Source organism: Falco biarmicus, chromosome 5 (assembly GCF_023638135.1).
Source record: "Falco biarmicus isolate bFalBia1 chromosome 5, bFalBia1.pri, whole genome shotgun sequence".
NCBI lineage: Eukaryota > Metazoa > Chordata > Aves > Falconiformes > Falconidae > Falco > Falco biarmicus.
In genome coordinates, this window is record NC_079292.1 from 46974540 (window position 1) to 46999676 (window position 25137).

The 25137-nt window shown below is 40.2% G+C and overlaps 1 long non-coding RNA gene across 1 annotated transcript; it reads right to left on the reverse strand.

Annotated features, from left to right (window-relative positions):
- Positions 1 to 1001: 1001 nt before the first annotated feature.
- LOC130150627 (uncharacterized) lies at positions 1002 to 25028 on the reverse strand. The gene is made up of 4 exons (XR_008822306.1): positions 24808 to 25028; positions 9552 to 9627; positions 8357 to 8504; positions 1002 to 2519 (listed from the first exon to the last, which is right to left on the reverse strand). It is a non-coding gene; the product is annotated as an uncharacterized LOC130150627 (long non-coding RNA).
- Between the last annotated feature and the right edge of the window lie 109 nt (positions 25029 to 25137).

Genomic DNA, 25137 nt, shown 5'->3' on the forward strand with positions numbered 1-25137 from the left:
GGCCCCGCCGGGCGCGCAGGGGCGGTGGAGGCGCCACGGGCCCGGCTGCGGCACTGCCCGCCGAACTCCCCGCTCCCGGAGGGGCGGCGAGGGGCTGAAATCTGCCTGCGTGCCCAGGGGAAGGGGTCTTCGCCTCGGGGGTCGGGCTGTAGCCCTCGGGGGTCGGGCGAGGGGCCTGGCACAGCCGGAGGGTGCGAGCCGCGAGCCCTCGCACGAGCGGGCGAGCGCCCTTCTGTCTCCCGAGGCTGCCGCGCGCTGCCGGGGGGGCGGCGATGCCTGACGGGCACCCTGCGCAAAGGGCGCTGCAGTATCGAGGTGGTTTGCTGTGCGAAAGATGCCGGAGGAAGGCTGGACAAGGCCAGGGGGTACCTTATGGGGTGGGTTTTCAACAACGTATTTCACCATGAATGTCGTTTTGAATTTACTGATTGCATCCCTGAGCCTGCCTAGTGCACGACTGCAGGGAAAAAGAATGCGTGCTAACCTTCTAAAGGGCTACAGCTGCCTATTAAAAAAAAGTGGCAAACTAGGAAACAACCGGGCCGTATTTATCAATGTTATAGGAGGCAACCATTGCAACCTGTGTGTTTTCGAGTTCTTCGTGAGCATTGTGGTAAAGGGGTTTAGGAGGGATGTGAGGAAAACCGGCTGTGTTACCATGTTCATCATCATGATGAGTATAAAGGACAGCTTAACTGAAACATGACAGTGAAAGCTTAGAAATGTAGTGAGTGAGCAATGAATCCTGGCAGCCCAGGCCAGTTGGGGGCAATTTCTTGGCACTGAATACCTGAAAAAGTGCATCCAAGTAATTCACAGCTGATAGTAAAGAACTGTCCTTTGAAAGACTAGACCTGCAGCATCAGTGTGCTGAATGGTGGGAATCAGAAAGTACTGCATTAGCCAGGCCAGAGAGATGATGTGGGAATCGTTTAGACACTATGAGGAATATGCAAAAATTTTAATTAATTTATGACTAACCTGTCTGACTCATTTTACACACAGATTTTATATTGTTACCTGCTGGGAGTTGTGTGCATCCATCGCCCAACAGGTACTGTGTATGGGAAGGCGTTAGCAGGAATCAGGCGATTCATATGCACAGAGTTAATTCCAGGGATAATGGCTAGGCATTTAGGTGGCAGCAAATGGCTTAACACAAGAGGGAGTGGGTTCCTCAGATGTCTGTTTGGAGGCAGGAGAAAACGAAGGCTGCAATGAAGAGACATGGCACAAAGGTGCTGATGCTGGGATTTAGAAACTGGGTATAGGGACGAATTTTACAAGACAACTGAAATACAAGAATCTATGTGGAATCTATCACGGGAAGCTCTTTGGCTAGTGTGGCAAAGCACAGCAAAATATTTAAATGTAGCAGTAATTGCTCTCCGTGATAGATTCCAGATGACTAATAAACACTGGTCTCTTGTGAAAAGCAGCTCGTACCACTGTGACTACCGGTGGTGGCATCCTTTCAAAGGCCCCGTGAAGATCTGAGCTAGTTTGCCTCACTAGATGGTGCTGCATCCCAAAGGGCTGGTCTTCACATTCCCGGGAGGCGGAGATGTGCTTAGAAGCTTCAAGGGGAACTTGAGGGACTGGAAACGAGACTACTGAGTAAAACTTTGTATATCTCTAATATTTGGCTAGCAGATGGTGGACTGAATGTAACGTTTGCAGTTTGAATTAGTGTTTCAGCCATAGAAACAGTCAAAGAAAACAGTAAGAGGAAGGGTGTATTGCCATTTCCCAAAGGGGAGGGTTACAAAACTATGACAGCAAAGATAAAGCTTTAGCCACTGTTAACCAGTCAGGTCGTGAAAACAGTTCAGTCTAAAATGCCTGGGTCAGAGCTCAACAGGGTCCAAGTATGCACTCCCTGCTAGGTGGAGGTTTAGTGTAAGGAGGGCAGTTCTGACCCTCTCGGCACACAGGGTAGAAAGCCATGGAGTACAGCAAGGAACTACACTGCAGCAAGCATTATGTTGTGTGTGTGATGTCAATTTTGGATGCTTAAAATATTGATTTCTACTTTATTGTTCTGGAGAAGACTCAAATTTACACTCCAGACAGTCTCCATCTAATACGTAACGGGTCCAAAAGGCAAAAAGGCTTATAGTTAAAAGAACAGAACTTTTTAACTTCAGAAAGGTATCAGTGTGCATAATCTGACATTTACAGAGAAAAGCTTGGTGTATACAAAACAGCAAGAAAGTGACAGCTATTGAAGTTGCAACTATGATAGGAGAATTTCATAAAAAAATGGGAGTTTACCTGTCAGTACCTGTGTGACTTGGAAAGTTTATAGTAATTCTTTCAAATACATATGTTCCTACACCCTAAAAAAAAAGTGATTTGTTGATTGGAAGGCTAGTGATTTATTCATCGTTGGTCGCTGAACATTTAGATAGTGTTATGGTTCAATCCCAGCCAGCAACTAAGTACCACGCAGCTGCTCGCTCACTCCTCCTCCTTCCCCCTGCAGTGGGATGGAGAGGAGAATTAAAAAAAGGTAAAACCTGTGGATTGAGATAAGAACAGTTTAATAATTGAAATAAAGTAATAATAATAACAACAACAACAATAACAATAACACTAATAATTGTAATGAAGAGGAGAGGGAGAGTGGAATAAAACCCAAGGGAAAAACCCCAAGTGATGCACAATAGAGCTGCTCACCACCTGCTGACTGCTGCCCGGCCAATCCCTGAGCAGCGATCAGCAGCTCCCAGGCAACTGCCCCCAGTTTATATACTGAGCATGGTGTTCTGTGGTATGGAATATCCCTTTGGCTAGATCGGGTCAGCTGTCCTGGCTATGCTCCCCCCTGGCTTCTTGTGCACCTGCTCACTGGCAGAGCATGGAAAACTAGAAGATCCTTCATTTGGAGTAAGCGCTACTTAGCAACAGCTAAAACATCAGTGTTATCAACATTATTCCCATACTAAATCAAAAGCACAGCACTGTTAACATGTCACAGCTGCTAAGAAGAAAATTAACTCCATCCCAGCTGAAACCAGGACAGATTGTAATGTGAAGTACAATAAAACTAGGGAGAAAGTAGGTGAGATTACGGAGAGTTGGCACAGACAGGATCTCAAGAAATGGAATTTAGGTAAATCCATTGACCCAAGCAAAGAGGTCATAATAACCTGTGGTTTAATATCACCCGGTCAGATAGGAGGAAGCTGCCTCAGAAATAGAAGACTCGTAAAGAGTCGATGTAGTAAAAATCCATATAGGAAGTATCTGCTTTCATGGCTATTGGGCCAAAAGTATGCTTGAGTCAGAAAGGGGAAAAACTTTGCTGCTAACTCATCAAGCTGCCTGCTTACTTCTTGTGTGTCAGTTCCACTTGTGTGAGCAGCAGTGGTTACTAAGACCAAACAAAGGGTGGAAACACTGTATAATCACAGCAGTGTTGGGCAGGAAGAGTGTCCAGTGGTGTTGCGTACAGGGGCTGAGGTAACATCTGCCGAGCCCTATTTAGTACATCAGTCAAAGTTTGTTTCCTATGAGTAATTCTGAGATGCATGTTCAGATCCCTTCCCAGGATATTTGTAGCAAATGTGCACCTGAATTATGGTGCCTGTAGATTTTGCTGTTTGATATTCAGAGACAAGAGGCAGTCATGGATGCTGTATTACCAGACTTCTGCAGGGTAACTTGACTGCCCACAGAGATGAAAGAGCTAAATTTATGTCATGTCTTCTTTGACACTTTTAGGAAAAAAAGTCTGAGTTGTGATTCTGGGCCATCAGGTAGTCTTCAGGCTGATAGGCTAATGAAGACATGGGACTTTAAAATAATGTTTAACATATTTATGGACTACCATATTCAAAACTGGGATCTACGTTTACTCTACTTGTGGTATGCCTGCCTGGTTTTAAGTGCCTTTAAGAATTCACAGTTCTCTCCCTTTGAGTGGGAGTGCATTGCTGGATTTAAGAAATAGAAGTAAATTCAGAGAAAGAAGTGCTGGCAGGTATATGCTTATTCTTATGAAGAAATGAAGTTTGTGAGTTAGGCAAGGAAAACAAGGTCAAGGAAACAAAATGTCTTCACCGTTTGCTGTTCACATGGGGGAATCAGATATGATACAGAAGAATAGCTCTAAGTTGCCTGATAAAGGTCCTTAAAAAGCCATTCTTTGAGAGAGCTGGAAGAGGTGAACCAAGTTACTGAACGTCAGGAGTACACTTTGTGTGACCAACTTGTCCAATGGGAGGAGAAAAAGGAAGAACTTTTACTAAGCCTACAAGAGGCCAACCGCTTGCTGGAATCAACATACCTTTCAAATAACTAACTGTACAGGAAGCGGAGAGGTGCAGCAGACCTCTATTGCTATCACAATCTGTGGCAGCTGTCTATCCCTACAGCTGATGAGACAGATATGGGAGTACAGGGCTTTTATGGTTAGTTGTGAGGGATTATACTGTTCCTTCCCATCCTTCTGTCCTTTGTGTTTTAGGGCTGTTTGTTAGAGCTGCTTGTGGCTTATTGATAGCATCTTTAGACTCAGATGCCTTACTTACACCTACCTTTACATTCGAACAGAATTTGTGGATTCCTAACCTTATCTAAGGGCTACCTGCAGCCCTTCCATGGAAAAGTTAGTAAGGAGATGAGGGTTACACTGTCACATTTTGATATCATTTGTAGTTTTTGCTGTACCATGAAGAAACATGTCCTGAATTAGGAAGGTACATACCTGACTGCAGGGGTAGGGAAATGTGAAAAGATGGTGGAAATTACTTATTTAGGACACAATACAGATAGATTTTCAAACAGAGCAGCATATTGAATCCTTTACTGAGATGGTGACACATATTTGTAAAGTATTCCAGCACTGTTCCGGTCACTGGGCAGTATACAAAAATTGTCAAACATGGAATGGTCTCTGAACTCTGGAACATACATTAACAAAGTAGCTGAAGCTTGTGAATCTTTTGACAAGCAATTGATGGTCTTTTAAGATACATCGACAGCGTGTCTGGGACAGTTTTAATGTAAATGAATGCTAAGAGAAGGAAAATACCAAGTTTTTACTTGAAAACAGTTCTTGGCTTCCTTTCTGATCTAGTGTGTCAGTGTAGTAAGAGGAAGGGAAAGAAGTGATCAACACAAGAAAGAACTGCAGTGACTGAGAACTGTGAAACTGCCAGGTTCTTACAGAGCCGCGTTTGAGTTTGGGGTGACAGTTGTCACTGTGTTTTGGTTGTATCATATGAAAAGTTTCAGTGCCAAATTCTAAAGATGAAGTGTAAGTTTTGAAGGTTAAAATATAGAAGTAATATTTTTTTTTATGTGAGTGGGAATGCTCACAAAAAGGTCTTAGTTTTTTGGCTTTTTTTTTCATTAGGGAAATATTCTTTGGCATATAGACGAATTCCAGTTGATCTGCAGAAAATGTGTTATATGGGAGAAGTGATCTTGTTCAGTTAATGCACACACAACGCGTGCAAACACCCACACACACCCACACACACACACCCCAGCACCTGCCCCTTCAAGAAAGCATAGCAATGTGCAATATTTTTGTGAACAATCTTGAAGATTTGACTCACCCACTCAGGCTGTATTGTTCTACCTTGAGTGGGTTAACCAGTCTTTGGGGAGGGAGATGCAGCAGGTTTTTTATATAGCTGCATTATATGAGTTTGTAAGAGGTTTAAGTTGAAACACAACAGATTCTGAGATCTGCTTTATGGACTTGAGGTAGCAGTTGGTCACATCAAAGTCCATTTGTGACTTTTCAAAAGATGGAACTATTGCTTCAATGAGATAGTTTGCCTAAAATTCCTGTTATTTTCTTTCTTTGATTAAGACATGGTTTATGCCAATTTACAAGTACATTCTACTGGAGCAGACAACAATTGATACAGCTTATTTTGGAAAGACTTCCAAGGACTTGCATATATTTCTTCTAAGGAAGTACTAATTTTGGTTCACTAGACTGATCATGGAGGTAAACTTCTTGTCTCAGTCAAAGATCTTGTCTTAAATCTCAAGAAGCTGTAGGCATTCTTCTAATGAAGAAGCTATGCCTAGTATGCTAGAGTACTAGCAAAGAAGTCTTGTGCAAAAGCCCAAAGCCCTGTACATCTCTTCCAAACGTGAGAAGGTTAAAGTCTGAACAAGATTTTTGGTGATGTGCGTGAAAGCTGCAGCTTAGAAACACACTAAAAACGCAGAACATTTAGCTGTATGTGTAAAAACCTAGAGAGAGGCCTGAGCTAAAGACAACATCCAATTTATTGAGCAGAGAGACTGGCAAGATGGTTATACTTTCTACAGAATGTGAGAAAAGAAGCAGAGATGGAACACAGAAATTAATTCTATTTTAGCTGCATTCAGCTTAAGCTGATTGCTAGGCATCTAGTAGTTAAGATTTTATTTTGGAAAAAAAGTAGTGACATGTTTTGTTTAAAACCATCATGCATTTTCTTCATTTAATAAAGATTCTCAAGACAAACCTTAAATGAGAGGAAGTACAGCCTATTCCAAGAAAGAAATTAGTTCTGAAAACCTTCCCAAATCTCTCTTGAAGCCAAATATGACAGTGCATTTTTATTCATATTCTCCTGATGCACATTTGCTGTTATAATTCTGAGCTGCTACAAATGCTGTAGATAGAAATCATCTTGGGGAAATAACACTATTGTTTGTATGTATAACTCCAAAATAGCTAAATGCATCCTTATCGTAACACTTTCTCTGTTGTGCATTTGGTCTGGGAGCACTCACAGGATCAAAATAGACTTCTAGGAATTAATCATTGGGAGCAAACAAAGAGAGACCTAAAATAACCTGGTGATGACCTCCAATATTTTTAGATCAATGCATTTCTGTTCAGGCCATTTCTTATTGCATTACAGTATGAATTTTGAAACTTCTTGGCATCATTACTTCCATTTTCCATTCTTAGCTTCTCACTCTTGTAAGAATATTTCACTCCAAGGTCAAAATATCTGCTGATTGACTTTTGTTCAAGCAGCTGACAGAAATTGTTTTGAGCAACAGCCTGACCTTGGACTGGGAGATTTAGCAGCTTGGAAGTCAGCAGTAGAAAATTATGCAATGTGGAAGTAGTTATTTGCTGGCTATTAAGCCTTGCTTATTCAAGGAAATAGAAAAAATATCTTTGTCTTCACAAAATTATTTGGATATTTCATATCTTTCACAATACCTTTTTATTATTTTATGTAACTACATTTTCTAGATTATTCTTTCTAATAATGTATACCATTCTGAGCTTTTGGTATATATTATTTCTAGTAATGATATATGTAAATATGTCATTGTGAGCTTTTATCTCAGTACTTCAGAATTTTAGAAAATTAATGTTTAAGAACAAGTAATTGTTTTGCATTCTACATATATGTGGGAAGGTTACTCATCTGGTTTCTAAAATAGTGCAACATGGCCATGCTGGCTTTATTACAGTTTAAGTAAAAATTATAATAATTTCTTTTTAGAGCAATTGATGCTGTTACCTGATTGTATTTTATGAAATAAAAACTGTCCAGAAACCGGATTATATGTTTATCAGTACATCTATAGATATGCAGATACTGGATCATGAAATCCCTAGTAGGGCTGTAGGAAAAGCTACAATATCAAAAAGTATAATGACACTAAAGAAAATAGTTGCTAGAAGGAAGATTAAAATCCCAGAGTTGCAACCAGCTGCGAACAAGAATGAGTAGAAGTGCAGGTGTTCTCTGCAGCAATTCTAACATCTTTTGGTGGTAAACCACTGATTGCCGCTGATACGTAAACCTACAGAAATTAAGCTGGAGAGCAGAAGTAGACTGTTACAGGTAATATAGTTGAAGTAAGCCTTCCTATAGCCTTTTTCCCCTTAACATTTTAAAGGGCAGACCATTATATTCAATATTAGTTTCAAAAGGAATAGTAGTATGCAAATACTTAATGGGAGTGGAGTGCCTTTATTAAATTAAAAAAAATTTCTCTTCCTGATGTTTGGTCCTGCATCTCATAATCAGCATGGCAAGTGATTTCTAGTTTTGACTGCAGTAGGTTTGAAATAGCTGATAGTTTCATATCTCTTTCTTCCTTTTCTGAGCCACCCTTGTTTGCTATGTATTCTTATTATTAATGCCTAGGATTTTTTTCTGGTTTGATTTTATTCAGATTGTCTTTTTGCTAAAATTTTGGCTAGGGCTTATATTTAACAGCATTTATTCTATTTTTAAAATACTTTAGAATGTTATAATAAAATGATATTAAATGTCTATAGAGTAACTTGGAAACACTGTTTTATCAATCAGAATGAGACAATTTAATCCTTATTGCTCAGACTGAAAGACCCTCCACAAAATTGCAAACATACCTCTCTTAATAGGCAGACTAAGTGAAGTTTATTAGCTGTACAGTTGAACTTCTCTATAATGCAGAGAGAACTACGATGGTATAGTATTCCAGGACTGAGCTGGATTCATATGAAACTTCAGGCTGAGAGCTCTCTCTTTTGAGATGAACTAAAAGGAATGCAGAGAAAAAGGAGCAGTAAAAGACACAAACCTATAAAAAATACAAAAACTATTGTTTTTGGAATAAAGACCTTGGTGATTTGCAATACAATAAAGTTTAGCTTGTGTGCCTTAACATACACTTTCATCTAGCATCAAAGTGTAACAAAGAAAAAAAATTAAAAAGAACTGGCAAATAATCTCTAGTATATAGTCTGTTGGGAATCTCCATTTAAGAAACAGTAACATGAGTTTTGGAAAGTTATGTGAGTGGAGAATCCTTCAATCATCTTATAATTTGAGATCTTATACATGCCATTTTCCAGGTCTGTTTTTAATATCCCTATTATAGGTTTTTAGAGAAGAAAGGCGATAGGTCTTAATTCTTGCAGTTTTATCATTCTGTTGAAGTCTTAAACCACCAGGCTGACAACTCTTACAGTATCCATTTTCTAATGAACAAGAGACTTTTACTTCTCATTTTCCAAAGATTACTCTGAAGCCATGCAATTAGCCCCTTACAAATATATCAACAGTATCATCTATTCCCTTAGCATAGCAATTTGTATTGCCATTTTATAGAATATAAAAGACAATTATATACCATATATATATATATATATACACACACAACTACATGTATTTCCGGTCAACATACTATCAGCCTGCTCTTTACATTTTTTCTTTTAATTCAAGAAATACTCTAAATAGAATTGTAATCTTTACTCTTTTTTCCCTCAGAATTTCAAATTAGAAAGATCAAACTATTGCCTTTTCTCTATGTGATGGCACTACAGGAAAAATAGAAATTGTTATCAGCACTTTACCTTGTTTAACTGATGCAATAATAAAAAGTATGTAGACCTTGGCCACTCAAACATAGATGAAACTTTGGTAGCAAGTTTTGAAAATTTTGCTAAAATGCGTTCAAGTGGAAACATGGCTCTTCATGTATTAGGTATGGCTATATTAAAATGTCTATTTTTTTACTCAGTGGACCTACTTTGTATACTCTGGCATATCTATTACGTTTAGAGACAAAAGCATGGTATTTACCTTTGTAGAATCAAAGTAAGACAGATGTTACTCCTTCTTCTGTATTGTTAGCAATAGAGATGCTTAATAAATTACCCTGAAAGGAAAAAAATTTCTTATGTTGTACCTGTAGAATTCCATTATAAGACTGACAGAATGATTCCTTAGAGAAGGCAGACAGAGCTTCACTGAAATAAAGCATTATACATCCGTCTGAATTAGCAAAAAGGTAACTTAAATATAATTTAGTCATCAGAAACATAATCACTATGTATCAAACATGAATAAAAAAAACCCCAATTAATTGGTAGATCTGAGATTATGGTTCATCTACTTTAAAAATTTGGTTGTGATCAAGAGTGCATCTTTGAAGCGGCCCCACCTCCTGCACTTGTTTCATGTTACGGAGTGACCTTGAGTGCATGGGTTGAACTCTCTCTGAATTGGAACTACTCTGAAACATGCACTCCATGAGCGCACCTGAAATTCTCTAACTGGTCCTGGAAATTCAGTCTCTAGGAGCAGACTAGAACAAGTTCAAAGTAAAAACCCCAAATGTGTATTATGCACAGATCTGCTCCAATTGCACTGCTTCCCTTGTGAATATAGCTAGAGCCTACTTTGCTAATTAGGAAACAAATATTTTTGAAGCAATATGAAAATCAGTTATGCCATTTCTGGAGAGTTGCTTTTAAAAATATTTGTACTTGAACAGAAAGCCTTCCAAGACACCACTGCTACCTCTACTTTTCTTTGCAGAGAGGAGAGAGAAATTGCTTACAAATGTTATGCCACAAGTCAAACAAGTCTTACTTGTCACAGAACTATATCTTCTGTCTTAAAAAGCTAATGAGAAGATTTGCAGTGTCTACTCTGTGCCAGCTAACAAGCTAACATAGAAGACAAAACTGCAGTGATTATAAATACCGAAAAAAACATGCCAGGGCATTGCACATGGTATCACATCTGTAACAAATAGGGCCTATGCCTCTGGTTTGTAGTTCGTTTCATGATTTAGTTAAGAAAAAAGAACCACATACTAAGGTCTGCTACAAAAAGTGTCCTCCAGCTCTGGAATTATAACATCCTTTTCTTTAGCTCTTTGGTTTATTTCCTTAAAATAGCAAACTCAATGCATCATGTACTTTCCTAGGAGCCTCCATTTTTTCCATGCTACTCTTCATAGGCCATCTGCATGTAAATACTTCCCTAACCCAGAGACCACTTGTCTGTTAAGCTCAGTTAGTAGGCAGCAGATCAGTTACAGACCAGAAGATTCAGTGTGATGGCTATTCACACTGTTTTGCTACAATCATTTCAAGGCCTGATAGAATGGAGAGCCTGCCCTTATCTATGCTGCAGATGTACATGGTTCCTCCGGAGAACCCATAATAACTTCCTCAAAACACATACTGAGAAGCATGTTTGGGAATAACGGCTATCCTACTGTAATACTGCTCCTGTTCTTTCAGCTAGCCCAGCAATACCTACCTAGCCCTCACTCAGCCACATGCGCACTCCAAAGAATGTGCTTCTCCTCTGTGACTTTTCAGCACCTGTATGATCTTCACAAGTTCACAAGACCCTGATACTTCAGGGACAGTGAAAACTGCTGTGTTTTCAGGGAAGTGTGAAGAAAAAGAAATGAGTTGACCAGGGCCAAAATTCCAAATCGCAATTTCAGTGAGAGGTCAGATGACTGTTGCCAGTCTTATGTGACATTAGATGCAGCATCTGAGCCAATGTGAAACAGGCTTAGCCACTTGGCATAGTGCTGTGCTGTGTGGAAATACCAAAACAATGTAATTACAGCAGAAGGACGTACCAGAACAGTCTGTCTCTGAAGTTAGTGTATCTGGGATCATGTTGTCTATTTCTGATAGGGTGTTACTTTGCATAGTGTGGGTGCACATTTAATGGCCAGTATTCATAGCACCACAAGTGCACAAAGTGAACGATCTGGGAACATAAAAATATGGAGATGACAAGATGGGAGAGACTGGTGCTAGTGGGATGCAGTAAGAGACTGCAATTTGCCTTGGAAAGCTCAAGGGCTGTAACATGTGGCATCTGGCATACAGGGAGAGGGAAGTGCAGTAGATGATAGTACAACTTCTGTCGTAGCTGTACAGGATGGAAAAGAGCATATGAGTAGGATTTTCTTCTGGGGGGAGAAGAGGAGAAAGCCCAGAAAGAATATAGGAATCCACAGAAAAGTACTGGGCAAGGAGGCAAAGACAGAACAAAGTGATGAGAGAAGTCACAGGGAATAGCAGAGGAAAGGAAAGGAAAATGGGCTGCAGCACCCTAAATGCCTATGATGTTTAAGAGTAGGGTCTCAGGAAGAGAGACTTCCCATAAGAGAAAAGAAATCATGCCTTGAACACTGATGGAAGTCGGTCTCTCAAGGATAGCCCCAGAAGCTGCTCAGGAGAACAGTGAGAGACAGTCTGGACAGAAGAGGGAAATACATGAAAAAGAAAAAATACCTTCTTCAGACTTCTTCCTGAAAGAGATACTTTAATTTTCATAGATATGTTTGTTGTGGTTTGAGTTTTTAGGCAAGAAACAAGATTACATTAGCTGTGGCAGACCCTAGGCCTCAGTTTCTCAGATCTAAAATCGGGCAAATTTCCCTTTGATAACAGCAACACTGACTAGTATCTTGCTCCAGCTCCCTGCGTGATAGTGACGCTGGCTTCCTTCACACATTAAAAGCTGGGTTACAGGCTCATTTCCTAGGGAAAAGGGCCTTAATTTGTTATCACAAAGAATATGGTGTCAGTAGCACCCTGAAGTGTTTCTTTTATTGTCTGGAAAAGCTTTTGTACCATTTAAAAAAAAATATGAAGATTTTTAGTGGAGGCAAAGGTGGGGGTTAATGTTACTGTTCCTACGATTTCTATTGTCTAAGGTGTTTTTCAGAGAAGCAGCTGGAGTACAAGGCAGAGAGTGGGAGTGCTGAATGGGAAGGTGAGAGGGTCGGGCAGATCTCCACAGAGCGGGTGGAACTGCCTGAAGCCTCTGACTTAGATTTTCTGAGTCAGAGAATTCAGGGTTGATGGTGGCAATTACGTATGCTGGGTACAGCAGAGATCTGTGATAATGAGATAATGGTCTTCCTTACGAGAAGAGAAAGGCAGTAGCTGAGAGCAAGAGGAGAAAGTAAGAAGAAAGGAAAAACATGAAGTGGGAGTAGGTCAAGGCATATATTTTAGCAATGGTGCTGGAATTTCAGGTCTTTAAACCTCTTCAACAGGTGATACTTCCTCTCTGGGGCTCTGTAGCTATTAATATGGAAGAGGCACATTAAAATGTAGAGAGACAGTCTGGCACTTAGTCTCTGAGAAGTTTGCAGACAGGAACCTGTGGGAAACTTGCTCAAGAAAAAGTGTTTTGCCCTGAGGGTACAAGTGGTGGAGCATTTCTTCAGGGTTATTCCTAAGCAAAGGGAGCTAGGGAGGTTCAGGCCAAGATAATCTTCTCTTCATTAGTGAGCTGTAAGAGGTCCCAGTGTGTTTTGGAAGGCTTGAAGAAATTGCTGTTTCTAAGTGTCATGTGATGACTTTTCAGGTTCACCCTGTTGTAGCCTGAATGATTTGATAACGCCTTGTCTACACTACACTTCTCTTACAGTCTATGGATGTCTCTGTACTTTATTAATTTTGTTAGTAGTATGTTTGTTACCCAGCTTCGGTCTGGTGACTTAATTTTATGTCCTTCCTTTATTTAATTTGATTTTATTTTACTTCATTTTTTCTTTTTAATTTTGCCATTTAGTGTGATTACTGCATTTTAATAATTACTGCAGCATTTTGAAAGTAAACAGTTGATCGCTAGTTAGGCTGAATCCAATTCCTTTAAAATTGGGCACTTACCCAATGACAGGTCACATGTGAAGTTAAAGAATTAGCAACAGTAGCCTGAAGCTATTCTACACTGTACTAGTAAGCAGATAAATTTGTTAGATTTAAATACTAATAGTTGCTTGGGCATCATTATTATATATTAAAGTATTCATCGTTTTTTTCCTGTTCTATGCATGTCTGTTGCACCTCTATTATTACCTAATTTAGTATGTTTCTATCATTTCCTTTGACTATTACTTTCAATAGAGAATACCTGAAGAGTGGACACAATTTGATTACTGAATAATGCAAACCACAAGAGAGATTTACAGAGAGAAAAAAGAAAATACAAGCTAATAGCTAGTTCAACCCTCATTAAATACAAAATGTAACATTTATGACAAGGTTTCCAAATTCCTTAAGCATCCTACATAGCCTACGGCCTTTGTTTCAACCCTAGAGCTGTGCAGCCCCTCCATTTAAAGCGCACAGTAACTGTTCAGAGGAAAGGAGATTTTTGCATTTGCAGATGCATATGCATTCAGTAAAATAGTTTCCAGCAATTGGTGAGTAAAATTCAAGTTCTTCAGATCATTTCTACCTCAGTGGGACCTGCAGAGCTTAGAAACACACCGATTGCTGAATCCCCTCCTAAAACTCCCTCTGATGTCGGAGACATTTTTTCTTTGTCTCAACTCTATTTATCCTGGTCAGCACCTCAGCCATCTTCTCTTAGTAGTTACTTGACATCCATCATTAGTGCACACTATCAGGATGTTCTAATGCAAAGCACTAAAAATCATCATGGTGAATGCTTGTATCACTCCAGAAGACATGATTTTAAAGACTGGACCTGTTAGAAAATAAGAATGCTGCTTCACTGTATGTGAAAGAGAGTTATATTAGTATGAGGAGAATCAAGCTCTGCAATCAAGCTACTTCCTGATATCCATCTCTTCAAAGCACATGTCACATGGGTATTATTTTAACAGGATAAATTGAAGCAAAGCAAGTATCTTAATTTTACTTCTCTGGGTTTTGAGGGAAATAGGAAATACAAAAGGGAATTAATACATCCAGCACTCTTGGGTAATAATTATTATAGGAGTTTGAAGAACAGTCACACAGAGAAGAATATATGCAGAGTCATAGACTGCAGTGACCTCCCACACAGCAAAGTTCTTTAGAATTACTGAAATTATAAACAAAGTTAAAGCTCTTCATTCCCAAACAGCCGCCTTGATGTCACTTGTTTCCACATTCCGGCTTCTGTCGCTGCATCCCACACTCTCTCTGTTGCTAAGTGCTTTAGGCTTCTGCAATATGTTCCTGCAGCTCCTTGTTTCTCTCAGATCTCCAAATGTGCTATCATCTGAGAGCAGAATGTCTAGGTTTATCTGACATGGTACAAAAAAAAGATTAAATCGTACAAATTACAGCTTCCTAAAGAACATGAGAATTTTCTATTCAAAAAAAGTCTTTGTAATCCTGCAGGCCCTTTCATAACATTTTGTTAGAACATTATTTTCAATTCACAGTAGGATATGTGAGGGATGGGGGCACATTATGGCTCTGGCGAACAGCTATAACTAAATCTTAACTGTAAGTGACAATAGCAGCACAGAGCACAGAGTACTTGCTTAGAAGCTTACATCAGTGCTGTCAGTAAGCTATGCAAATAAACTCATAAATAAATGGAAATCATAGGAAAAGTGAAAAAAAAAAAGACAATACAACAGTTAAGAATCTATATACTTTTGTAATTATACTGGTAAGTATTGACTGTTACATCTAATCATCATTCTGGCTTAAACATTGTTTGGTTTCTTCTACCCTTATAGCAGGCATGCAGTGACTTCCGTTTAGGAGAGAATGATATTGTCACAGTTATTCATACAGCTATGTCTGGGTTTGGTTTTGTTTTTTTTCTTGGTGGGTAGGCATCTTACCGAGTGCAGTTTTCAGGCCATGTGCCTTTACCCATCCTGGGGTACAATTCCACCGCTCTCTCTATATACCCAGCTACAGTATGAGCATGTCTACTACTGTGATTGCCGGAAGATTTTGCTATATCTCTTCCATTCAAGTTAAGATGAGCAACGTTAATAGTGATTAAAGAGCTGTCTTAAAAGCTAACATATATAATAAAACATGGTGCATATCCCACCTATCAGATACAAGAAACATTCTAGGTACATGTTTATGTTAGATTTGCCATATCCCAAAGCCAGCTCAAGGTACAGGCAAAGTAGGCAGTATTGTCATGAGAAAGTAATTCAGCACATTAGGAGTAGAACAAAACAGTTAATACTAGGGCACCTCATTTTTCCGTAATATGTGTTTTGGAGGTTTATTCTAGATTATATTTAGCTTGGTCCCTGGAGCTACACCTCCGCTACACATTTGTTTCAAAGCTTTCTGAGGAAAAGGAGTGTTAGGTATGTGCTAGAGGACCTTGTGGCGATGCAGCTCACACACTATTTTGGAACCTACTGTCCCCATTAGCATTAGGGTGCATGTGGAGCAGATTTGCAACAGAGCTTCTGTTTTCATTTCCTCCTTCAGGAATTTAGTTTGTATGCTAAAACCACTCTGAGAACTGAAACACCACATGGTAAATGGAGACAATGACAGGATTCTCCTCCAAATTGCACTATTGCTTTGAAACAAATTGCTAATGTAGACACAGTCTTTGACAGTTACTGAGGGCAGCCATCTACCCATTCTGCTAAGGCCTAGGAGAGATCAGCTGCTTTAGGCTGAATCTCTTCCCTCTGTGCAGACCACCTTTCAATATCACTGCAGACTTTCCTGCTCTCCTGTCAGTGCTCTGTCTTCTTCCTTTTCCCACATCTATTTTAATCTCCCGGAAAAGGCCCCTGGCCTGCCCCATTACCATCTGCGTCAAATGTAAAGAAAGCAAACTATGGCTGCTGAAAGATGATGCAGGCTGTAGAGCAAGGACTGACAACTGCATGAGACCTGAGCATGGAGATGCCACAGCCAAAGAGAACTGAGGGAAGAGTGTCTCTAAGGTGGGGTGGGCGTACACAGGTTGTGAGGGGGGTGTAAAAGACCCCACGGCTTCTAAAGCTCTGCCGTGTTTTTTTACACCTTGGTCGCTGCCTCGGTCATCCTCACTCAGCCTCCTAAAATACCACTGGCAGTTCATAGTACCCCTCAAACAAACAAACAAACAAAAAAGACCCCTCCCAGTGTCCCCATTTCTTATTCTGAATAATATTTGCTCACCTACTAGTGCTGCAAATTTTGATTAAGTACACAAATACAGAATTTTTAAAACCATGTTTCAGCAGATGCTCTTTCTCCACCTCATTCTCTTCACACAGAAGGAAAAAGAGTTTCTGCTTATCTGCCTAGTTTCTCCTGGTTCCTAGGCCTCCTTTTGCTGCCAGACATGTTCTTTTAATAACCGCATGCTCAGACAAGAGAAATCTTGACTCCGTCTCCATTCCCTCAGTTAGTTTGGGCCTGAAACCAAAGCTGATAACCGCTCTTTCCCTTAATCAAAACCCGGGATAGGATGTTCTGTTGCTTGACACCTTAAAAAGCCTCTGCAGAGGGCTGGGGCCAGGACACCCTCTACTCTACAGTAGCGCTAAATCACCTGAGTTATTTTGAATTGGAGAAGAATACCAGCCGAGGCAGACATCACTCTCAGCTGGGATGTGGCAATTAACAACTTAAAAGCAGCGTAAAAATCAGCTGAAAAGCATGCTTCGTCCCTTTCTAACTGGAGAAAATAATGGCATGGCCCTCCTGTACCCAATCTGAGGCCTAGGCCAAACACATAAGGTACACATAGCCCCTGCACCACTCTACTTCCTGCTTCTTTTCCCCTGAAGCATGGATTAAACTGGGGAAATTTTACAGTGTAGTCATATGCTTAACTTGCTAATAACCAGCACAGTGTAAATATTGACATGGTGCTGCAGAGAAGCTCAAACATCATCGCAGTCGTTCCCTTGGATCACTTCAGCATGGTGAGGAACAGAGGGCAACATCAGGTGCCAGAGGACAAACAGGTGCCCTACAGCAACCACAGGGGAGCAAAAAGGAGGGAGGCAAAACAGTAAGAGAGCTGGTAAAGCTAGGGTCAGCTGGAGTCATCCAGATAAACTCTGATGTGGTGGAAAAGTAGCACCCAACAGAGCAAGTACAGGTCTGCATGAGGTGACACCAGCAATAAGATTTTTCAAGATTTTTCTGTGTAGAAACACTGGGGGAAAAAATCAGGGGCAGTAGCCAAAACAGTTTTGAATTCAGCTGACAATGGCCAAAAGCAAAATGTGTTTGTCATTCATTGGCTAGCATCCTATTAAAACAAAACCAAAAATAAAACCCCAGCTGTAATGGGCAACAGTCTGACATCTTTGCTCATATGCTCCTATGAAGGCCATGGAATAATGCAGGTAGAAGTGACCTGTATCTCATGTGTAAGGAGGTCAATCTAGGAAGCATCAAGGCAAGTTGTATTGCAATGCTGTGCCTGCTGCAATTGCAGAAAGGCAACTCTCATATTCCCTTTAGCAACCACAAATGTCTCTTTAAGGGCAGTATATACAGAGGCATGTATTCCCCAAACTTTATTCTTGGTATGTTACCAAGATACGACTGTTTCTATGGAGAGCTTATTGGTGGGCAAAATAAACTGTTTTGATGAAATTAAAAAAAGGTAAATTAATTTTTAAAACAAAGTATTGCATGAGAATGCTAACGGTGTGAAATCACACCAATATAGAATTTCAAGTACATAGTTCCCTCCTCTTTTTTATTATTTTTCTTTTTAATTTCTAGTAGATATAAATTAATATCTGTCCTGCAAAATACTTAACTAACTGTAACTGCCACCTATGTAGTGGCTACAAAATCTCCAATTGAATATTTGTTTTGAAAAGCTAAGTAGAATTGTACAGTAATATATTGTGACTTGTAAGTATCTACGTGAACACGAATATGCCACATTGTGAAGTGAACAAAAGAGCTCTGAAATAAGAACAGTAAAGGCAACGAAAGAGAGGACATCTAAGTATGTTAAATAAAGCTCAGCATTTAATTTTAACATGCTTCTGTGGTAACAGCTAGACTCTACAGATGACAAGTAATAGATATGTGGGGGTTTGTGGCATTCCCGCTTCTTTTTTGTTTATAGCTTTCATTATTTTATACTGTTCTGAAAACAGACCTTAAAAAATGTCATGCTTGGGTTACTTAAGAGAACAGTTTAGTTGATCAATCAATGATTTGGCAAAGTAACTAACAAGAAGCTACACAAAAAGAAAACAGTGAGGAAATCCACAATTAAACCAACTGGAATTTATGAGTGACCTCTTCTTTTTTTTTATCTTTACATCTGTAGGAATTATTAATCTCATCTGAAGATGCATTTTGATATTTTCAGTGTCAGAAGTATTCCATATGTTACATATTAGTTTAATCGGTTATCTTTTTGTTGTTGTTGTTCTTCGTAAGAAAGCCAGCCCAGGATCAAAATTCAACCTTAAATCCATGTGCAGAAATGTAGTTTCTCACTGGTATCCAAAAAGAAGCTTTTCTTTCCATAAGCAGATAGAAGCCACCATCTATACTCTTCGTTTTATGCCACATTTTTTTCTCTCTCACTTGGTTGCCATCTTCCAAATCTAGCACCAACATATTAACATACACACGGCTGCCTAAAGCAGGAGAATTCCTAGGACAGCAGAAATTAAAGAGAAGCCTGACTGATCTGGCTGAGCTCATTTTAAAAGAAATTACAGATCACATAGCTTTGTCCCTCCCATGTGCCAGCAGGTACCAACCTTGTAGGAGGTGTGGCAGAAGAAACTATAGGGATCTGACTCACCTGCCTCTGTGTCCTCACTGGTGGTTAAAGCTAATTGCCACACTACACAGGGAAACAGGTATGGTTCCTGTCTTCTCTCCCTCAGGGTGTAACAACTTTCAGCAGAAGGGTAGGGCAACTAGCTGGGGCAGTAATGCATTAAAAAGTAATGTCTTAATTCTACCTATCTACCCTGCATAGTTAGTGTTAGTAAGATTATGAGACAGTAAAAGCCTTTGGCCTAGACTAGGTAAAGCCCTGCATCTACTTACCTCCTAATTTCCTGCATTCTTTTCCCATATCCTCTCTCTTGCATGCTCTTTCATCCATTCCAGCTCTCCTCCTGTCCCCCTTCTACCTTAGTTCTTGTTTTGCGTAAGACTATCTCCCACTGACATCTCAAAAGCTACCATTATACATTTGAAAGCAGTCCTGACAGCCAGCTGCCAGTGCACAAAAAACTCGAAAATGTAGTTGACGTGAGCATGCACAGGGATCTCCAGAATATGTAAGGAATTCTCTCCACATTGACAGTACGTTGTATATCCTTGACTGGCGGTGCACAGAACAATGTGTGCAGTACTCAGTCCTTCCTACAGTAGCCTGTTTCCCTCAACCCACTTCATTCTGTCCCCAGATTTCCTGTACTTCATTTTATCTCCAACATCCACTACATAAGCGATTTTCATGTGCCCTTTCTCATACTCTTCATATTCTCTATGTCAGTTTTTAGCTCCAGTCCTGCTTCTTTTATTCCCATGTCTCTCCATACCTTCCTGTCCAGCCTTTTAAGGTCAGACAGGATCACTGGAACAGATACCACCTTTGCTAGAACAAACTTCCTTTTTTATGTCACAGGATTACAGGAAAGTAACCAGCTGTCATGACTGGAAGAAATTTCACTTAAGTCCTAAAACGCTGGAGAGAGCAACCATTACAATAAGGAAAAAAGCATAAGTTTGACATCTATAATATTGTAACTGCAGGAGTCTCTGTGTATTTTGTGCTTTATTTTCAAATCCACCAAGTACTTTGAACTGGCAATGGTACAAATGTTCTGAGACTCACTGATAGCATTTCTAATCAATTTGGTGAGTAATGATTGCAAATTTCTATGAAGCAGTTTACTTACAATGAATAAGAGAAGGAGATGCTTGCTATTCTGAGACACTGAATGTACATGAAAGAAACAGAGAAGAACAGGAGCTTCTTCCCTGCTATTTCAGATTTTTTTTCATAAAGGAGAAGTGTATTCCTGAATGGTACTTGAACAGGAGAAGCAGCAGAGGTGTGCACACACAACTAACCAGCCTCCATTACCTGCAGATTTTCATTGTTTCACTCAAATTCTCTTCAATGGTTTTAGTCACCAAAAAGAAATGTAAACAAAATATCAAAAAAATCTTTCTTTCACTAGGCTAGAGTTTCATAGTGACCTATCTTCTACTGCAGAAACTTCATTTATAGACAATCTACAGAAAATACCTCACCGTTTCCTATCTGAGTATGATAATTGTACTGGGTTGGGGTAGGTCTCATATCTTTGGTTTTGAAAAGCAGGATGTCCTGCCTTTCAGAGCAGTAGCAGAGAAATAAAGGAGTGTGTAGCCATTTGTTTGCAAACCTGGACAGAAATATACAGAAATAGCACAGTCCCTCTCTGTGCTATTAAATTCCATCTAAAAGGATTAACCTGACTCTTGCTGAAGTCAATGGAAAGACTTAATTTATATTAGTTGGAGTAATCTCCAACTAGAGAAAAAAATCAAGAAAAATAAAACAATGAAACTAGATTTTCCACTAAAACCATGCTTCATATCCCAAAAATACGCACAACTGGTAGACGCTTTCAATGTCCAAATCCCAGAAATGCCAGATATAAATAAAACCATCAAATCAGATATTGTAAAGACATTATTATCTACATGAATGATACATAACCAAAATTTAGTGATACAATGTGTAAGGAAATGAGAAATAATATTTAAATAGCATTTTGATTGGATGTTGTGAAGTTACATATGGGAACCGAAAAGTTAAGCAACATAAAGGAATAATAATAATAAAACAGTGACAATGGTATGTCATATGTTTATGTCATCTGATATACAATAAATATTTATATGCTATAAAATGACAAAATTAAGAGATAAGGGATAAGCACAGGATGACACAGACCTTCCAGTAATGGTAATTTCTCCAGCAATTTATCAGTAACCAATCACCAGGATAGCTACACAAATGCAAATCTCAAGTGTAGATAATAAACACCCCACTATTTGCACTTTGGGAACTCTTTCCTGCTTGCCAAACAAGCAAGGTTTACAAGAAAAAACAGTAGCTTTCCCTGTTTCTATCTGAAATATACAATGCAACTTAGCCAACGACTAGTTATCAGTTACTTAAATCATGGTAGAGATAGCTGCAGTTCTTGTTAGCAGTACGTAGCTCTTTGTTTCTTGCAAGGGTGACCTTCTTGTCACTACTTCCTGCTCCCATTCATTCACAGAGGAAGGGGTTTGGTCTTCCAGTGACGTTAGAGAATCTCTTTTTTTTTTTAGTCTAGCGGCCTGTATGTATTACTTTGTGCTAAATCCAAGTAACCTGGAAAATACTTCATATGAATACCAGCTTGGTATAAGAAAGCAAGAAGCTGTATCAATTTATTTTAAATGGACTGGAGTTTTGTGTAGGTGGGAGAAAATCATTACAGAAAGGAGTGCTACACAGAGTAATATATAAATAGCTCGTGCTGTGAGCAGAACAATAGCTCTCAGAGCACAGATACAATTAGTTAGAGGATACTGCATTCTTCAGAAATTTTTGGCATCCAATAGAAAAAAAACAATTGCATTTAAAAACAAAATACTGTATTTGAAAATCATTTCCCCTTTTAATTACCTGCCAAGACTTTCAGTCTTTCCCTTGCAAATGAACACATCCCTTGTAGTTGAGCACAATGCTTTCCCACACTGCTGGCTGGTTGTGAGATCACTGACTTCTGCTGCTGTGACACAGAATCCTGAACTTGGCTCTTGGGAGTAAAGTAACTGCTTTCTACATACACTGTGTTAAAAATATATATTTCTGTAATGCTTCCATCTACCCTTATGTGAACATGACTGATTTAACTCCTATACTTTTACTGTCACAAAATAACTATGTCCTTCTGTTCAATAAATGCAGACGCAAAGCCAGTGTATTTATATTCAAAGCAGGAAATCTTGGTCTCCTGACAACACTGTATACCTACTGCTGGATTTATATTCTAATGGCTGACATAGATTTCATCAGATTGTCCAGTGGCAATAATTCATTCCATGTAACCTGGGTGTACTTTGTTCTTGCTGGCTTAGAGAGCAGATCTATTGCACTCACCAGCCAATCCATCTTGAAACTAGTTTAAAATATTAATAATCATAGTTAGCTAGATGGAAATATGATTGATTGCTACATATTCCACTAATAAACCAAATCAATAGCTATAGTTATAAAACCAGACTCATGGGATAAATTAATCAAAATCAGTGCCTATGTTTCAAACTTAGGTCTGTCACTCTCTCGCTTCTGTACTGTCTTTTGCCCAGATGTGAAAATCTTTCTCTGAGGGCACCAAGTGGTGGTAGATACAAAGGCCGAATGGGTATCACGTTACACTCTCACAGACTTCCCTCTTAACAACGTATTATGCTCCCCATTACAAGTAGAAAACCTTAAAATACTCTCATTGCACTGTAATCAGTGTTGGCCCCTTATTTCTTTGGTGACTCATCCTAACTGCTCGGGTTTTAGCTTCTTCTTTTGTTTGTCATAATTACACTTCCTGCCATAACAGAAGTATCAATGGCGGACATGAATACATATAATGTAAAACAAGCATATTTTACTGATATTTTTAATATTTGAGAACAAAAATGGCTTCATAAACTTCCAACCCACCTTCTCCCCATAATTTATGGAACATAACTTACTTGGACGTGCTGCAATAAATGCACTCACTGCTGCGCTATCTCAAGAGCTTGTTTTACTAATCACGTATATAATAACAAACTTGCACAAAATAATTTATAATGCTATTACTTACCCAAAATAGCCTTCAAATTGAGTAAGATAAAACACATCATCTTGTTAGCATTCCAAGATCAGGAGAACTGGTAGGTCTAGCAAGAACTGGTAGGTCCTGAGTTTTAAAGAAGATCCATAAGGGATATCTTTGCATTACCAGGAAGTTCAAAGCTTGAATGGCTGCTTTCCCTGTGTCATTAAAAATCCCACAAGTTTTGCAAAGGTAACTATTCTACATCTTGAAAACATTCAAAAAGTAATTATGTTTTGTCTCTATAAACAGCAATTTTGTTTGAGTCATATTTACTTCTTTTTATCCTAAACTGATCTCACCAAAAGTCTACATCAGCATGAGCAAAGTGAATTTCTGTGCATGGAAGAAGTGGTTTTATACTTGCTCTCCTTTTTTAGGCAAGAACAAGTGACTCCTGTTTACTGGGAAACATATTCATCTGTATTCTGGTTTCCTTGTGCTGCTAGAAGGGTGCAATGGAGCTGGAAGCAGGGAAATTTTCAGCTGGCACTGCTCCTGCAAAGGCAGCTTCCACTCGGCCCTACTGTGGAAGACTGGCTAGAATAAACTGCACATGGAGTTCCTCAAAATGTTTGCTGCTGCTGCAGATTAAAATACATACCGGTCTCAACCTAGACAGAGCATAGTGCAGACCTGCTGGCAGAACGATGGAGCTCTGGCTTCCCTCAGCATATATAGGAATGTGGCAAAGAAAAAACTCAAAAGACCTATGAGTTAGTTCCTCTTACGGAGCCTGAGATGTGGCCTGGCCTATTCAGTCAGTAACCCTGGCCTGCACTACGTCTGGAGACGCGTTTTGTGAACGGGCCCTGTGGTCGTGACACAGAACTTCAGCTGACAGAGTAAGCAGGCAGGCAGCAAGGGCAGGCACATGTCCAAAAGCAAAAAAATCCCCAACCCCAATTTGCCAGATTCTGCCCTTAAGTGTACTTAAGACCCAGTACTTCACGTTCAAAGCCATGTCACTGAAGTAACTTGGCCTTCCTATTGTATTTTGTTCTTTGTGTGGTGGAAACCTGAAAATAACAGCTAATACAGAATTACTGGCTCACAAAACTAGTTTTTACTTTTTAGGTCTTGTTCAGTAACACACAAAATTTAAGAAATGTAGGGGTGGAAAGGGCTGATAAGTGAGGGAAAACAAGCCGGAGGACTCCGAGAGGAAGGTTCTGCACAGGAAGGAAGCATCAGAGTGATCACATGGAAGACAAGAGGAATGGTTCGGGGACCGTGAATGTAGGAGACAAAGGAAAGGAAAGGAAATTCAAGGATAAATGTGGAAAGGATGAGTGAGAAATCGATCTACAAAGCCACATGTTTTCCCTTAACTTCAGTTACTGACTTGCCAGCGGCGGGGGGAGCAGGGGGAGGATGCCAGCCGCCTCAGAGCTGAGCTGAATCACCCCACAAGCCCAAGAAGAAACACCGCCAAGAACCGGAGAAGACGAAGCAGCGAGCAAGCGCCCCTTCCCACACTGCCCTCACCGAAACGACTCGAGGAGACTCCTCGGGCGGCCGGACGCGGGCACGGCCTGGAGCCGGTCTCCGGTGCCTCTGCCGCCTCTGCCGGGCACATCCGCGTCCTCCCGCGGGAGGAGGCGGCTGCGCAGGGCCGCTGAGGACAGAGCCGCAGCGCCCCGCTCGGCTCGGCGCCTACGCAGCGGGGAAGGCCGCCCAAGGAAGGGCTGCGGCGGGAGCGCCCCCCTAGTTGCCCGGGGCATTCCCCGCGGCGCGGGCCCCGCCCTCCGCCCTCCCTCCGCCGGGCCGCCCCGCTCCCCGCGCACCCCCGGCTCAGCCGGCGCCGGGCCGCCGCAG